The sequence below is a fragment of the Scyliorhinus canicula genome, chromosome 21 (assembly GCF_902713615.1).
Source record: "Scyliorhinus canicula chromosome 21, sScyCan1.1, whole genome shotgun sequence".
Taxonomy (NCBI): Eukaryota; Metazoa; Chordata; class Chondrichthyes; order Carcharhiniformes; family Scyliorhinidae; genus Scyliorhinus; species Scyliorhinus canicula.
Window position 1 is genome coordinate 30,439,565 of NC_052166.1, and position 17,103 is coordinate 30,456,667.

At 46.0% G+C, this 17,103-nt stretch overlaps 1 long non-coding RNA gene across 1 annotated transcript; it reads right to left on the reverse strand.

Moving 5' to 3' along the window:
* Positions 1-5,467: 5,467 nt before the first annotated feature.
* LOC119955454 lies at positions 5,468-10,369 on the reverse strand. Its single transcript, XR_005458472.1, has 3 exons — positions 10,299-10,369; positions 7,436-7,551; positions 5,468-5,568 (listed from the first exon to the last, which is right to left on the reverse strand). It is a non-coding gene; the product is annotated as an uncharacterized LOC119955454 (long non-coding RNA).
* Positions 10,370-17,103: the final 6,734 nt, after the last annotated feature.

The following is a 17,103-nucleotide window of genomic DNA, read 5'->3' on the forward strand; positions in this document are numbered from 1 at the left end:
CAGCTGTGCGAGCTTGAGCTGGTCAAGGAGGAGGAAACTGCAGCAGGGGAGTGTGCAACAGCAGATCAGGCAGCAGAGGGGCAGGTGGCAGCCGCCCAGGTTGGAGAGCTGGCTGTGATCTAAAGAAATCCATCAAAGATGCCAAAAGACAGAACTGGACCAAGCTCAAGCTCCAGGCTAGCCACACGGATCCCCGCCGTCTGTGGCAAGGTCTGCAAGACATAACAGGCTACAAGATGAAGGCATGTAAAATCGTCGGCTCCAAAGCACCACTCCCTGATGAGCTCAACGCATTCTATGCTCACTTTGAGCAAGAGGTCAGCGAGAGCGAGCCCTCCACCCGAGAAGCTGCGGATGAACTTGTATCTGAGATCATCACTGCAGACATAAGAGCAGCCTTCTCGAATGTTAACCCACAGAAAGCCACTAGCCGGATGAGGTACCCGGACGGGCACTCAGGTCTTGCGCGAATCAACTGGCGGGGGTATGCGCAAAAATTTTCAACCTCTCTTTATAACAATCTGAGGTCCCTATCTGCTTCAAGAAGACGATCATCATCCCTGTACCAAAACAAAGCCAAGCAGCGTTCCTCAATGACTATCGTCCAATGGCTCTGACATCCATCATCATGAAGAGCTTCGAAAGGTTAGTCATGGCACGAATCAACTCCTGCCTCCCAGATTGCCTTGATCCACTACACTTAGCCTACCGCTACAACAGATCCACAGCAGACGCCATCTCCATGGCCTTGCACTCTACCCTGGAACACCTAGATAACAAAGACATTTGTTGAATTTCAGAGTCACCCAGTTCTCAGGTCATGCTGACCTCGGCTGTATCTGTGTATTTTGTATCTGTGTCTTAGGTTAAATTCAATTGTACCAAGAAGACTTGACTAGTTTTCCCATCATGCCATTATTTGCTTCACACAATAGATTGAATCCCATTCAGGAACTTTCACGCTGTTCCCGATCTCCCCCCCCCCCCCCCCCTCCCCCTCCCCCCAGACACACACGCATCCTCCCACCCCCTCTAAAAGACTGCAAGGGGGTGAGAGCTGCTGGTGGGGGGTGGGGGGGGGGGGGGGGTGGCAGGGGGGAAGTGTAAACCTGTAGTCTGAGTGTTTAAAAAGAAACAGGGAGCAATGGACAAGGAGGGCAAACCAAACTCACATCAGTGTAATATAGATTTGGTGTGGGGATATTTTGCTCCCATTTTTAAAAATAAATTTAGAGTACCTAATTATTATTTTCCAATTGAGGGGCAATTTAGTGTGACCAATCCACCTAACCTGCACACCTTTGGGTTGTGGGGGTGAAACCCATGCAAACACGGGGAGAATGTGAAAATTCCACACGGATAGTGACCCAAGGCTGGGATTCGAACCCAGGACATCCACGCCGTAGACAGCAATGCTAACCATTGTGCCACGTGCTGCCCCTTGCTCCCATTTTCAGGAAGCAGAATTAGTGACAGGAGCGGGAAATCGCACAGCAGACACAAAGCATGCCGATGGGATTTCCTGTTCTAATTGTTCTGCCAACGACATAACCGTGATATCATCAGGCCTTTATGCCTTGTAATTCCGCAATATCCCCCCCCCCCCCACGTAGAACGTCCATTCATGTTGGCGCGAAGGAATGCCAAGGTGAATCTGAACAGTTCGCCCTTAGATGTGCAGCTGGCAAGAAGAACTCATGAGGGGCATGCAGGTGAGTACATCACCCCACGGGAGAGAGCCATGCCTGGGCACTTCCCCGTGGCTCTGCCCAGGTGTCAGGGACAGTGCCTGGACAGTGCCAGTGGACAATGCCAAGGGACAGTGCTGTGGGATGTTCCATGTTGGGGGGGGGGGGGGGCAGTTGCATGGGTTGGCATTCCGTGGGGACAGAACTGTCAGGTGTGGTTTCATTGGGGGTGGGTTCTATTTTAATTTCTTTAAATCAGAGTGCCCTTTTTAAAGAGCGCCCTGATCTTTTACAAATTTAGTTGCTGGGAGGGTGGGTGCACTCCATCAGAATGATATCTTGGGACCCGCCTCTTAACATTTATTTTCAATGACCCTAAAAATATGACAAAGGAAGCGGCCTTGTAGTCAGGAGCTTCCACTCTGTCTTTCCTGCCTGCTGCACCACTCTGTTTAAGTATTAGAAAAATCCACCTTGTGTTACACAGAGAAAAAGCTGAAAAACTAACAAAATCATTGACATTTTAAAATCACTCAAAGTAATTTACTACGTGCAGGGATGTGACCAAAGAATACAAATGGTACCCATTCTGGCTGAGGTTGGTATTGGGCACATTTTGCCTTGCCAGCCCTAAATAATTATTTGTGTGTTGAATACAATTAATGGGACAAATCAGAAACTTCTGAAAAAAAAATCAATGGGGAGGCTAAGGGATAGTGACTGTCAGTGGGAAGCAAATGGTGGAGTAATAAAAATAGACAATCAAGTTCTAGAGATTTGTAACCCGCGTCGTCGCTTGGATTTTCTAGCCTTTTCGTCCATTAGTAACAGCGAGTGTCATCAATGCACCATTTATTGTCCAGGAACACCTGGCCCAATATTTCTTTCCTGGTAAATAAGTGGTAGTTTTAAATTGATTGTTGCTGCGGGAAAGGAAAGAGGTGGAAGAATTGATTAGCCGCTTTTCGGCTCTGGGACCTAAATTTGAATCTTGCCCAGACGAATTATACTTTTAGATCTTTATTTTAGCCAGCTGTAATGATTCTAAGTGAGAGGAGCTTGGGCAGTCCCAAGCAGCTCCCCAATGGGCTCCTTCACAATGCAAAAGTACTATAACTCATGCACAAATTGGAACTAAATTGCCCATCTCATTCAGAGACCATTAGGGTGGTTTATGTAGCATCTAAAAATGCAGTCAGGTTGCACTTCGGAGATCTTGGGGTATGATTGTGCTTTCGAAGCCAGGTGGAGGAAGAGTTACTCTGCAGCTTAACCATCGACAGTTGGCCCAGGGGAGCAGGGAAAAAAAGGATTCAATTCCTGGCAACCTTCACCTTTATGAGCATTGAGATAAATCACGACAAATGGCTCGCACTGAAGATTGTAAAGAACAGCCATTTAGAGCAGAAATTAATATTAATGACAATTTAGATAAAATCCCATGAACTGGAAAGTGAAAAGTAAACCAATGAACTTAATGAATCCTTACTAATATCACACAGTGCAAACTGAAGGCATTGATTTCCTTTTCTTTATGTTGATCAGTGAGATAGTTATTGGGAGGCTATATCTTAGTGAAGTGAATGAAGCAGCTGCCTCTTTGTCAGGTTAACCACAATCCAGTAGCTTGTGCGCAGAAATGCATGTTTCTGAGCTGCACAGGATCAGAATATGTCATTGCATTATGTTTTAAAAATGGGTGCCAAAGTTTTGGCTTTGGGGTTGGGACCCCAGTGATGGGATCATTTCTGCACCCTACCCAATATGTACGGCCAACTTTATGTTTGTTGAATGAGGCAGTTTATTGCCACAGGGCATGCTTGCTGTCCAGTTAAGCAGAGCACTGGAGCAGTCAATTGAAAGCTCACAGCAGAGAAAAGGCTGCAGGACATCTATGCAGGTAACAGGGCGAGAGGGACGTTCCGTCTCAGCATTTTAAAATTCTTTAAGAATAACAATGCTACATCTGAAGACCCCCCTCCCCCCTCACCACAGGATGGCCCGCTACAGGTATTGCCATTTTCCTACATTGGCAGTGAGGGAGGAGTGTTTTGGGAGCCCTTGCCCCAGTCTGTCGCTGAGGGGCCATCTTCTTTCGCTCGTCATATTTTTGTCACTGCCGGAGGCCCATGTGCCAACTGTACAATTCCAGCAAACAGGGAAGAGTATATAGACTTCTTCATGGTCTCAACTGGCGACCCATTGCTCAGGGCTTTGAAGCCGTCTCACCCCTCACCTGGGTGCCTTGCAAATGGCCTGAAGGCTGGACCGTGCTGGTGAACTGGCATGGTAGCTGGTGGCAGGAGTTTCCACACCTGTCTGCCTCCTCCATTCCAGCCCCCAAAATTCACCCTCTGAATTTAAACATACACAAGAGCCTCGCTGGGCCACTGTTCATTTCATTGTTTCTTTGTTTCTTTACTCGGTGATGACAGTTTTATGTTCTGAGTGTTAAAGTTAATGCCTTTTATTGTGCAAGGCACAACGACTATTTAAAGTCGATCACACTTTTCTTCAATGCCTTTGTTGAAAAGAACACGTTTTAATGAGACTACAAGCTATTCTGTCATTATTCCAGCATCAGGAACAGTGTTTGTGAAAGCTAACATTTTCTCATCACTTGCGCTCTTCTATCTGTTAATTTATTGTCTATATCACACCCACAAGGTCATTTCCTTCTATTTCTCTCCTCTGCCCAGCTGGATATGCTGCAAACATACATTTTTCTCATGTCTGTATTAATTATAGTCTGACCCAGTCATGAGATGTGGAAGAATAAGAACCCCGATGATAGGCCCCTGCTTTTCAGAGACTTTCTTCACCTGATTCCTGCCTGAGTAGATTATCACAGCTCAGAACAGGATCTCAAATTAATGGAGCATATGATTGGATAGGACATAAAACCAGGCAACCTGAGCCAGAACAAGCCCAGAAAAAGTGATGGGAATGCCTTAAAATTAGAGAGAGACAGTTCCCTAATAATGCGAAGAAACATATCTTCACCAAGTAGAGGATGACTGGGAAACTCTTTCCCAAAAAGCTATTCACGTTGGGTTGGTTCAAAATGTTGTAACAATGTTCTTTCCAAGGGCATTGTGGGTAATAGAACGAGGCAGGAAGGCTGACATGTCCAATGTGACCATCTCAGAGCATCTTATTTCATTGCGGGCATTATTGTATATATTTTTGCATTATCTGTAAGGATCTGTAAAGAGCTAGAAACTAATAAACTAGGAATGAATTGTTATGTGTAAGTGTTCCGGGGCTACATCTCATGGTTGCACAAGCAACTGATATGATCTGTAATAAATGATCTCAAGCCTTATGTACAAGGCTGTTAAAAACTTTTTAAAATAAATTAATTTTTTCCACTTAAGGGGCAATTTAACGTGGGCAATTCACCTATCCTGGACATCTTTTGGGTTGTGTGGACGAAACCCATGCAAACACGGGGAGAATGTACAAACTCCACATGGACAGTGATCCAGAGCCGGGATCGAACCTGGGACCTCGGCGCCGTGAGGCATCATGGCAACTTAAGCATAGAAGTGTTCTGATCTTTCCAAGTTAAATTGTGGTTATTACCAACATCTAGGAGCTGACAGACAACAAGAAAGCATGACATATTAATCATTGAATAATCCAAGTTCCAAACTCCTTTTAATGTGCTTGACATAAATCAGTAACATATATTTCTTACAACCCTCAGACAGCACAAAAGATACCAGTGCATGATTTTAGCAGCACAGTCTGATCCGAGGTTCAGATGTAGGTTAATAACTGCCAGAGGTACAATACTTTTGTCTGTGATATCTTCTGGACTCTTTGAATGAGTTATGGTCTTGTAATTACTCCCGGGTGTTTCTTAGCCTGTAAGTAACTGAAAATGTTAACCCTCAGAGGAAAATCAAATTGTGCAATTCAACAATTAGTTATTCAGGTATAATATTTGTGGTGAAAGATTTAATTACAAAGTATGTAAATGAATAATTCATGTCTCTAAAAGACTAGAATAAACACTTTAGATGGATGGCATGTGTAAAAAGAAATAATAGGTGTGTTTTTATATTGTGGTACATCTGCAATAATTGGCTACTCTTCACGTAGAGTATTGTGTGCCATCTGGTCACCATGGAGAAATCAAGGTCTGACAGATGCAGAGGGAATTTACCAGATCATTAACAAGGAGGATAACTTCAGTTACACGGAGACGCGAGAGGAATTTGGATTTTTCTCCTTGGAGCAGCAAAGGTTATGGGGAGATTTAACAGAAGTTTTCACATTTGAGGGATTTCCATGTAGCAGAGAGGAATTGTTTCCGCTGTTGGGCGAGACAATAACCAGAGGGCAAAGATAATTGGCAAAACAATTGGCAAGATTTCTGGGTGAAATGAGGAATAGAAATAATGCAGCGAGTTGTTGTGATTTGGAATGAAGTTTACCTGAAGAAGCAACTTCCACAGGATCATGCAAAAGGGAACCAAATAGGAGAAATGTTTAGGGCGAGGAAAGAGCAGGGGAGGTAGAATCATTGTGGAACTCTTTCAAATGGCATGATGGGCCAAATGGCCTCCCACTGTGCTGGCTGGTATTACCACTTGCTTCATTCAATTGAGAGAATGGTATGTGAACTGGCGTCCAACATCTCACCACAAAATCGATGTTTCAGTGATGGACAATTAGGCTGTCGGCCTGTAATTCCAACAATGTGATAAAGACGCACATTTAGGGTGGGATTCTCCAGTCCCCCAGCCTTGTGTTTCTTAGCAGCACATTGTTCGCTAGCGGCAGGAGTCTCTCTCTTCCCGGCGCTTGTCAGTGGGATTTCCCATTGAATCCATCCCATGTCACCAGGAAACCCGCGGAGACGGGGGTGCGCTGCCAGCGAGAAAAGAGAACCCCAAGGCCGGAGAATTCCAGCCTTGGTCCTTTCCTAAATGTGGGAGCTGGCTGACTGCTGTTCAATCTCCCAGAATCCAAGCAAGACTCATGCCAATTGTTTAAATCAGCTTCTAATCCGTATACATTAATAAAGAAGATAGGGCCTCAGCACTGTGGTGAATAACCACAGGCACCCAATTTGCCCTAAGGTAAAGTCTCTGCTATAGATTTATAAGGTGAAGTGGTGGACCCACGGAATTATTAACCTGTGCAGCTTGAGTTTGGATTTATGTGAGCTGTATCCTGTAACTCAAATATAATATCACCCAAAATGCACCTGGCACAGTCAATAATCAGTACGAAAGTGGAGGCCAGGGCCATCTGGATGGTGGAATAGTTTGTTTTTGCACATGCAATGTTGGAAGTCTCACAACCACAAGTTGGCCCTGCTCTGAGCTGCTGCCCGCTGATATATGGGGTATATTTCTTTTTGCCCGTGTGTGGGGCTCTGTGGAGGCGGCTGAAAATGAATGTTCACGCCTTGGCATTCACGCCTGTTTGCCATTGCCATTTTGACCAGCGCTCGTGCCCAGGAGAACCGAATGCAGGACCCGGCAACCCACCCGATTCAGATAATTGGTCAGTTGACCCGGTTAATGAGCTTGCCACTTCGTCAAGGGCCAAATTATGTGGGACGCATTTTTTACACAATGGATCAGGAGCAGTCCGAGTGAAAGAAGGTGACAACGTGGACACGACCAAGACGTGTGATCAGGTGAATCCCTTGTGTGCGAGGAGGGCCATTGACGCGCAGCTCATTCAGTTAAGATCAAGTGTAAGATTAAGCATGAGATCAGCTGCAATACCTGTTCTTTCAGCCTTGGTTCTGGTATATCCCTTGTCTGGGGTCCATGGATAGGTTTTTGGAGCAAGCAAGGAGATGGATTAGGCTTGCCCCTTTCAGTCTTCGCGTTGAGTAACTCTGAGAAAAGAATAAATAAAAATAAAACATTGGCGCGCAGTTACTAACGGGTAACCAAAAGGGGAAGAATAAGTGTTTGGTGTGGTGGGATTGTGGACTATCAGCAAGGGGTTTATTCAGCAGTGAGCGGAATTGACTGCAAGAAGGCAACATCTGTACAAGGGTTTAAGATATTGGAGATAGGGTTGTCTGAGGATGAGGTACAACATCCTCAAGAACAGATACTGAGTCCTGGGTATGAGACAGCCAGAGGAGTGGGATGAGGACAGGAAGACAGTGGAGACCATGCCCTCAATATTAGGTGTACTGCTGAAAAGAAACTATCCGGACATGTTGCAGCACTTTGGGTGGCACGGTGGCACAGTGGTCAGCACTGCTGCCTCACAGCACCAGGGACCCGTGTTCAATACCAGCCTTTGGTGACTGTCTGTGTGGACTTTGTATTTTCTTCCTGTGTCTATGTGAGTTTCTTCCAAGTGCTCCGGTTTTGTCCTGCAGTCCAAAGATGTACAGATCAGATGGATTGGCCATGTTAAATTGTTCCTTAGTGTTCAAAAGTTTAGCTGGGGTTACTGGGATGGGATGGGAGCATGCTCATTCGAAGGGTCGGTGCAGACTTTTTATTTCTTTTTTTAAAATTTAGAGTACCCAATTATTTTTTTCCCAATTAAGGGGCAATTTAGCGTGGCCAATCCACCGAGCCTGCACATCTTTTGGGTTGTGGGGGCAAAACCCACGCAAACACGGGGAGAATGTGCAAACTGCACGTGGACAGTGACCCAGAGCCAGGATCGAACCTGGGACCTCGGCGCCGTGAGGCAGCAGGGCTAACCCACTGCACCATCGTGCTGCCCATGTAGGGTCGATGCAGACTTGATGGGCCGAACCTATTCTTCTCCTTTCGGTTACGCATTAGTAACGGCGCGGCAATGTTTTATTTTTATTTATTCTTTTCTCAGAGTTACTCAACCAATACGAAGACTGAAAGGGGTAAGCCATAATGCATCTATAGGGATTCTGTGATTCTATGATGGTCACTGGAATTTGCATTCTGACATTGAGGAATACCACAGACCTCATGATTCTGTTTGCTGTGCCCCGCCAGTAACTGTCAGTCAATGTAGCCTTGAATTTCTTTGTCTCCTGGCTCATTCCAAGGAGCAACAGATGGCCTTGGTTGCATCTCTAAAGCAACAGTCTACCAGTGCGTCTCACAACTTCAAACTGAGTTTTGTTTCTATCGCCTGGATTTGGACAGATGGACACTATCATCAGTTGTGTCGATGTGACCATCGAAGGACGAAGCGAGCAGCCAGTGAGGTTCATCAACAGTAAGGGCTCACACTCTTGAGACATTCACTAATCTGCAACCTCAACAAGAGCTTTCTGTAAGAAAAACAGAAAATATTGGAAAAACACACAGCAGATCTTACAGCACCCATGGAGAGCGAAACAGAGTTAACGTTTCGAGTCCGTGTGACTTCTTTGGGTTCATATCTCACACTACAGGTCTAAGTAGAGCCTAGTTTGGACATCCGAGGGCCAGCATCTGTTCCCAGCTGAGCATGTCTGTGTCAATCTTCCATGTTCTTAGTAGGATGGTCCACAGCTGCCTCTGTGACCACTTCATGCTCACTAGAGTTGTGCCCCCTTACCCAGTGCCAAATCCCAAATGAGGTCCTATTGATGCCTGTGCTGGTGGGAATGGAGTTTGACTGAAGTAACTGTATGCAGGCTCTACAGGTTTGGTTTCTTCAGATTCCACCACCAATGTTGCCGGACCGGCAGGTTCTCCCTCCTCAACTGACCTTGTTGGAAACACGAGAAGATGAGAACTTGTCTCTAACTGTAGAGCACTCAGCAATGCTCAGGCTTCCCATTATTTGAGACTTGAGCATACTGTCAGAGGGAAAAGGTGCACTCCTATAGCTTCAGAATTCAGCATCTTTTCACCCTCTCGTCAAGCTTTTCCCAATTACCTCATGGTCACGTGGAGTCGCCCTGGCAATTTATGTTGCTGTTTCTGAGGATGGCGAATTGGCGCACTTCTGTGCGCACCTCCTTTGCCGTGCCTTCAGCGTCCACATTAGAGGGAGCAATAAGGCAATGTCAGCTGCATGTATCAGTGCCTGTTTCTCAAAAGCACAAGTACTTTGGGCCTTGCTGATGTGTCATTAATTACCCTGAGCACACATTTAGGGTGGCACGATGGCAGAGTGGCTATCACTGTCGCTTCACAATGCCAGGGACCCGGGTTTGATTCCACACTGGGTCACTGTTTGTGCGGGGTTTGCACATTCTACTTATGTCTGAGTGGGTTTTCTCTGGCTGCTCCGGTTTCCTCCCGCAGCCCAAAAATGTACAGGTTAGGTGGATTAGCCATGCTAAATTTCCTATTAAAGTCCATAGATTAGGTGGGGTTGCGGGGATAGGGCAGCCTAGTGGGCCTAGGTAGACTGCTCCTTCGGAGGGTCAGTGCAAACATGATGGGTCAAATGGCCACCTCCTGCACTTTAGGGATTCAATGTCTATATCTGCTGGTGGATTTGGTGCTGGAGCCCCATCTTCTGGGTGTTGGGTTGCATTTGCCTTGTCATAGCGAAGGAGGTCATCAAACTATTTGTGGCACTGCACCCGGATCACCTGGAGAACACCGACTTCTGACGTTTACTGTCCCCACCAACCAGGTCTACTTAGTTTGCTGAGCGGCCTTTTCCTGTCACCCTCCAGCAAGAAGACGCTCCTACCTCTTGCTGCTTTCACCGTAACCACAAGGACTGAGACAGAATATATGCCAGACCTCTGATTCTCCACCTGCTGATCTTGTGCTTCCGTTGCTATGCTAGGCCTTTATATCAGGCCTACATTTTACAGGCCCTGCCTCTATCTTTTGCCCGCTGCTGCTGGGTGGATACCAAACCCGCCCACCCCAGGCAAAATGACGGGTGTGACTGCATCCGCCTATCCCGATGCAGTGTCAGCCCCCAGGAGTGGTTTGGGCATTGCGTTCATAACCCCGAACGTTAAATCCTGCCTGTGATTTCCCATGCGCAGGCAGACATCAGAGGAGGATTTCCACACACTCTTTGCAATGTGTTAGCGCGCATAAAAAAAATCATGCAGAGCGGAGAAAAAAGTAAAACTGGAAAAAAAAAATGATTGCTGAACTTCAGCTGCCCTTTCAATCAATATGAAAGGAGCTGATGCAGGAGGAAAAAGATATGTTTTATTGGAATTGGCAAAATCAAGATTCTAAATCATGTCATTATTTTCCTGGGGTAAAAATATACTTCAGAGAGAAAGGGCTGAATGCTAATCACATCGAGCTAAATGCTGTCATGTTTGCTTATGGAGGATTATAGAGACAGCCAGACAAACAAGGCATGTGCTGATTAAAATCATTCTCTCTTAAACTCAACCAGCTTCAGGTTCAAGATTAGTTTGACTCGATGTCCTTGTCACGGTGCATAATGTAAAATCTGTCAGCACCGAGACTTCTGAGATGCCATCTCCTCCTTTCTAACTATCACCCGCCTACAGTTATGTAAGTTCTCCCTCATTGATGTTCATTTCAAAGGGATTGCTGCACCAATTTCCCTTCCCTAATTTGCTAACTGTTAGCAATGTCAGGCGCTGAAGTCAGATTGATGGACGTAGATCAGTTTACTGAGTCCAAATGTTAGCATGAGCATTCACGCAAGTGTTACCAATCACTAATGAGCTGTCAAGGGCAAATATGTTCCTGTCAGTTTCCTCAGATGACAGCTGTAGCCTGTATCATTCTCAGCAAAGCTTATTAAGGTCCTTCCACCCCCATCCACATCTGTATCGCGCAGCTACATCCAATGCATTTGCAGTTATTGAAGAAACAGGTTCTCGGTGTGAATAAGTAGGATGAAATCAGATAGGCAAAACCTGCTGCTGGAACTGAGTGGGATCTACCACAGGCACTTGCTTGTGTGCCGAGAGTGTGAAGGTTTTCATTGCTTCACTCTAACGTGGAGAAAATGTGGTCGAGAAGTGCCAAAGAATTGAAGGAAAACCCAGGCCCCTTTGTTCAAAAGGGCCTCAGAAGAGGTATGGTACTTGAAAGATGTGGCTAGCTCGGACAGCGGGGGACACAACACCAATGGAACTGGAGGAGGCGAGGACTATCTAATGTAAAAGAAACGCGCTGTGCACCTTAGGATGTACAAGACCGGTGTCATAGACTGGGGCGGAAGTATTCTGCTCTCGTTTGTGTCGGGCCCGGGATCGGCAATGGGAGCGGGAAAAGAAAAAGGCAAAGTAACATTTTACACCAGCTTGAAAGCATGTTACGATTCTCCACCCACTCCCGCCCCCACCCCATCAGTGACAGGTTGCATTTGAACGTCGGGAGGATCAATATAATACATTTACATATCATTATCAGGCCCATAGACTGCAATCAACCCCCCATCAAAATATCCATTCATGATGGAGTGATGGCAGAATGGAATGGAACACAACTGATGTCCAAAGGCACACACCTGGTGAGCAGATCTCTCAGGGGAGCTCAAATGAGTGCAGTGCCCTGGCACTGCCCAGGCATATCACCTGGGCACTTACAGGGCATCAGGCTGGCACTGCCCAGGTAATACCCACGACACCCGGGCAGTTCATTGGTAGTGCCAGCTTGATGCATTGGCAGTGTCCAGGTAGTATCTGCTGGGGGTACCTGGAAAGGGGGGGGGGGGGGGGGGGGGGGGTGAATTGGTTTGCTCGCTGTGTACTGGGGCGGCCTTTAAGAATTGCGCCCCGAATCATTGAATGTTTATAATGATGGCAGGTAGGCGAATCCCACCAGTGATACGCTATGGGACCCATACTTTCTTTTTGAAGTTCCGCCCTATTTTGCAGAGAAAGTTGCCAACACTGTCTGCGTCTTCAACGCTGGTTTTCCTGTCCAACATTGGCCTTTGCAAATTAGAGAAAATTGCAGTACATATATGGCGGGGATGGGTTAGACGGGACAAAGACGGGACATTGTCATCATGATTAGTCTTCAATAGATACTGTGATGAACATAGAATATACAGTGCTGAATGAGGCCATTCAGCCCATCGTGTCTGCACCGACCCACTTAAGCCCTAACTTCCACCCTATCCACTTAACCCAATAACCCCTCCTCAACTTTTGGTCACTAAGGGCAATTTATTTTGGCCAATCCACCTAACCTGCACGTCTTTGGACTGTGGGAGGAAACCGGAGCACCCGGAGGAAACCCACGTACACACGGGGAGAACGTGCAAACTCCGCACAGACAGTGACCCTGGGTGGAATCGAACGTGGCAACCAGGCGCTGTGAAGCCACAGTGCTATCCACTTGTGCTACTGTGTTACTGTGCTGCCCAATCAAGTGGAATTTAAAAAATCAGTCAAATTGGTTTTACCTATACCCCTCAATCACTATGAAATTAGATAATGCACAAAAATGTTCCCTGTTTACTAGCAGCATAAATTCTTCCTCATAATTACTACAGAACCAGGCCCATGATTTTTGAGCTTTCCCTGCATTCATTCATGTGTGTATTTTGCTTGCTATTCTGGACCCGAGTCCATCACTTCTGCTTCCACTTTTGTCTCCTCAACCTTATTTTACACCTTATTTCTTTTGCTCCTCCTTGCTTTACTCCTTTGAGTAATCTATCTCCTGTCATTATACCTCTGTCATTTATCCCTGTCTGTGTTCTTCACCTTCCCAAATCTCTGGCCCCTACCATTCCTCATTCCTCGACCTTCTAAGTGTCTTCCCATCACCTGAGACTTGACTCCCTTTTAAATAAGTCTCCAGCTTGTCTGTATGCAGTTGTGTTATCCCCCCATTGAAATATTCATCACTGCTTCTTTATGAGTAGCAACCTCAATCGCCTAGCTTACCCTCACCAAACTCCCCACACACAATACTTGCCAATTTTCCAATTATGAATTATCCTACTCACCGCTCTGCTAACCCTGACGACTCTTCCAGCAAGTCAGCTAGCACTGCCCTTCTCCTTATCTGCTGCCAGAATGTCTGTTCCCTTGTGAACAATAATAATAATCTTAATTAGTGTCACAGGTACGCTTACATTAACACTGCAATGAAGCTCCTGTGAAAATCCTCCAATCACCACACCACAGTGTGTCTTCGGTACAGAGGGAGAATTCAGAATGCCCAATTCAGCTGGCAAGCACGTTTTTCGGGACTTGTGGGAAGAAACTGGAACACCCGGAGGAAACCTAAGCAGACACAGGGAGAACGTACTGACTCCGCACAGACAGTGACAAGCCGGAAATCGAACCCGGGTCCCTGGAGCTATGAAGCAACAGTGCTAACCACTGTGCTACCGTGCCGGTTTCCCCTTTGAGAGCTGACTGGTGGTGACTTAACCTGATGGTCACCGCACCTCCGGTGAGGGGCAAGGTTGAGAAGGTGGGACCTTCCTGAATAATCGCAGCCAATATAAGAATCGAACCCACGCTCTTGGCATTGCCCCACATCACGAACCAGCCGTCCAACCAACTGAATTAACCGACCTCCCCTCATGAATACATATCAGTAAATGAAAGGAAGGCAAATAGTTTTATAATACTGCTCAGTAGCTGACAATGTATAATTCATAACTGCACTTCAAACAAAACCTAAATTCTGCCGAAAGCAGGAAATATAATATACTACTCGTTTTTACTTAGGGGAAATCCAATTAACATTGCAGCTGACTATGAACTGGCATCGCACATGAGTGCACAGATGATGAATGTTGGTTGGGGCTTCAACCGACAGGAACTTCAGCTGGAGAATCAATAGTTGAAATAAAATTGAGAAATACCTTCTTTGCTTCCTGAAGCTTTATGGGAAGAGAGGGTGTCGTGCGCTGAGCATATGGATTCATATTCAGACTCACATGAATGACAGAGGGCGCACTGATCATTTATGATTGCGTTCTCAGACGTTTAACTCAAGAATGGATGCCATCACATTTCAGAGGCAGGATATAGCTGGAAAAGAATTATTTAACTATATTGTAATGATATGCATAAACAATATGTTTGACCTCCGAGCACTAGGTGGCAGGCAAGTTATACCATGTGACACTGCAACCTCGGGGGAATCTGTAGAAGAAGTCATCGTGGTTAGTTGTGTTTTGTGCTTGTTCCAGTTGTTGGTATTAGTTTCCTACCCTCATTTTTGTTATGCAATAATAAATTTGACAAGTCTAGAACTTGATGTTCATTGGTGCACTGACTCAATCATTGCCCATGCACTAGAACATAGCATATATCATTTGCATTCAACTCTTGGGTGTTTAGAAGTTGATGTTAATGTTGAACAAAGATTTTTGCAGCATGCGATATATGTACTGTCTGGAACACCGAGTTGGATTGCTTGTTCTGTTGTGCTTACTTGGATGGGCTGTGCGTTGTTTGAGATTATTTCGTAATGTTGCTGGATTAAAAATCCTGAAGCATACATTTAGGTGCTGGAGATACGAGTTCAAACCAGCTGGGGAAATTTACATTTCTGGAATTATAGGGCTGGATTGTCTGCTTCCCCAGCATGTTTCTCGACGGCGTGCTGTTCGCTGGCAGTGGTATTATCTACTCCCGCCACTTGTCAATGGGATTTCCCATTGAAGCCACTCCATGCCGCTGGGAAACCCATGGGGGAGGAAACCTGCTGGCAGGAACAGGAAACCCAACGGCCTGAGAATTCCGACCATAATTTCTGCCTCACTAATATTCATAACTAATTTTTATTGTTTTAAAAGCAACCTGATTCATGAATAATATTCTTCAGCAATGCAAATCTGTCATCCTTTTCTGGAGTGGACTATGTGACTCCAGATCCACAGCAATGTGGTTGATTCTTAACGACCCTCTGAAATGGCCTCGCAAGCCACTGGGTTGTATGAAGCAACAACAAAGGACCATAAGACCATAAGATGACAAAACATAGGAGCAGAATTAGGCCATTCAGCCCATCGAGTCTGCTCTGCAATTGAATGATGGCTGATATTTTTCTCATCCCCATTCTCCTGCTTCTTCCCTTATTAATCAAGAACCTATCTATCGCTGTCTTAAAGACACACAGTAATTTGGCCTCCACAGCCTTCTGCGACAGAGTTCCACAGATTCATAGAACATAGAACATAGAACAGTACAGCACAGAACAGGCCCTTCGGCCCTCAATGTTGTGCCGAGCCATGATCACCCCACTCAAACCCACGTATCCACCCTATACCCATAACCCAACAACCCCCCCCCCCTTAACCTTACTTTTATTAGGACACTACGGGCAATTTAGCATGGCCAATCCACCTAACCCGCACATCTTTGGACTGTGGGAGGAAACCGGAGCACCCGGAGGAAACCCACGCACACAGGGGGAGGACGTGCAGACTCCACACAGACAGTGACCCAGCCGGGAATCGAACCTGGGACCCTGGAGCTGTGAAGCATTTATGCTAACCACCATGCTACCCTGCTGCCCCAGATTCACCGCAATCTAGCTGAAGAAATTCCTTCCCATCTCTGTTTTAAAGGATCGTTCCTTTCGTCTGAGATTGTGTCTTCTGGTTCTAGTTTTTCCTACAAGTGGAAACATCCTCTTCACATCTATTCTATCCAAGTCTCGCAGTATTCTAGAAGTTTCAATAAGATCCCCCCTCATCCTTCTGAACTCCAACGAGTATAGACCTAGAGCCCTCAACCGTTCCTTATATGACAAGCTCTTAATTCTAGGGATGAGTCTTGTGAACCTCCTCTGGACCCTTTCGAAGGCCAGCACATCCTTCCTTAGATACGGGGTCCAAAACGGCTCACAATACTCCAAATGGAATCTGACCAGAGCCTTATACAGCCTCAGAAGTACATCCCTTGTCTTGTATTCTATTACTCTCGACATGAATGCTAATATTGCATTTGCCTTCCTAACTGCCGACTGAACTTACACATTAACCTTAAGAGAATCGTGAACAAGGACTCCCAAGTCGTTTTGTGCTTCTGATTTCCTAAGCATTTTCCCATTTAGAAAATAGTCTGTGCCTCCATTCCTCCTTCTAAAATGCATAACCGTACACCTTTCCACATTGTATTTCATCTGCCACTTCATTGCCACTCTCCTAGCCTGTCCAAATCCTTCTGCAGCCCCCCCCCCTGCTTCCTCAATACTACCTGTCCTCTACAGATCTTGTATCATCTGTAAACTTAGCAATGGTACCTTCAGTTCCTTATTCCAGATAATTAATATATATTGTGAAAACTCGTGGTCACAGCACAGGCCTCCCTGAGGCACACCAATAGTCACTGGCTGCCATTCTGAAAAAGACCCCTCTATCCCCACTCTCTGCCTTCTGCCAGTCAGGCAATCCTCCATTCATGCCAGAATTGTACCCTCAATGCCATGGGCTCTTATTTACAGTCGACAACACTAACACCAGACCCATTCGAGTATTGCCCTCTGTAATTGTTTCTCCAGTACACAAATGTATATCTACCTCCCCAGTCGCCACCTCCCCCCCCCCCCCCCCCCCACCCCACAAACAGTTG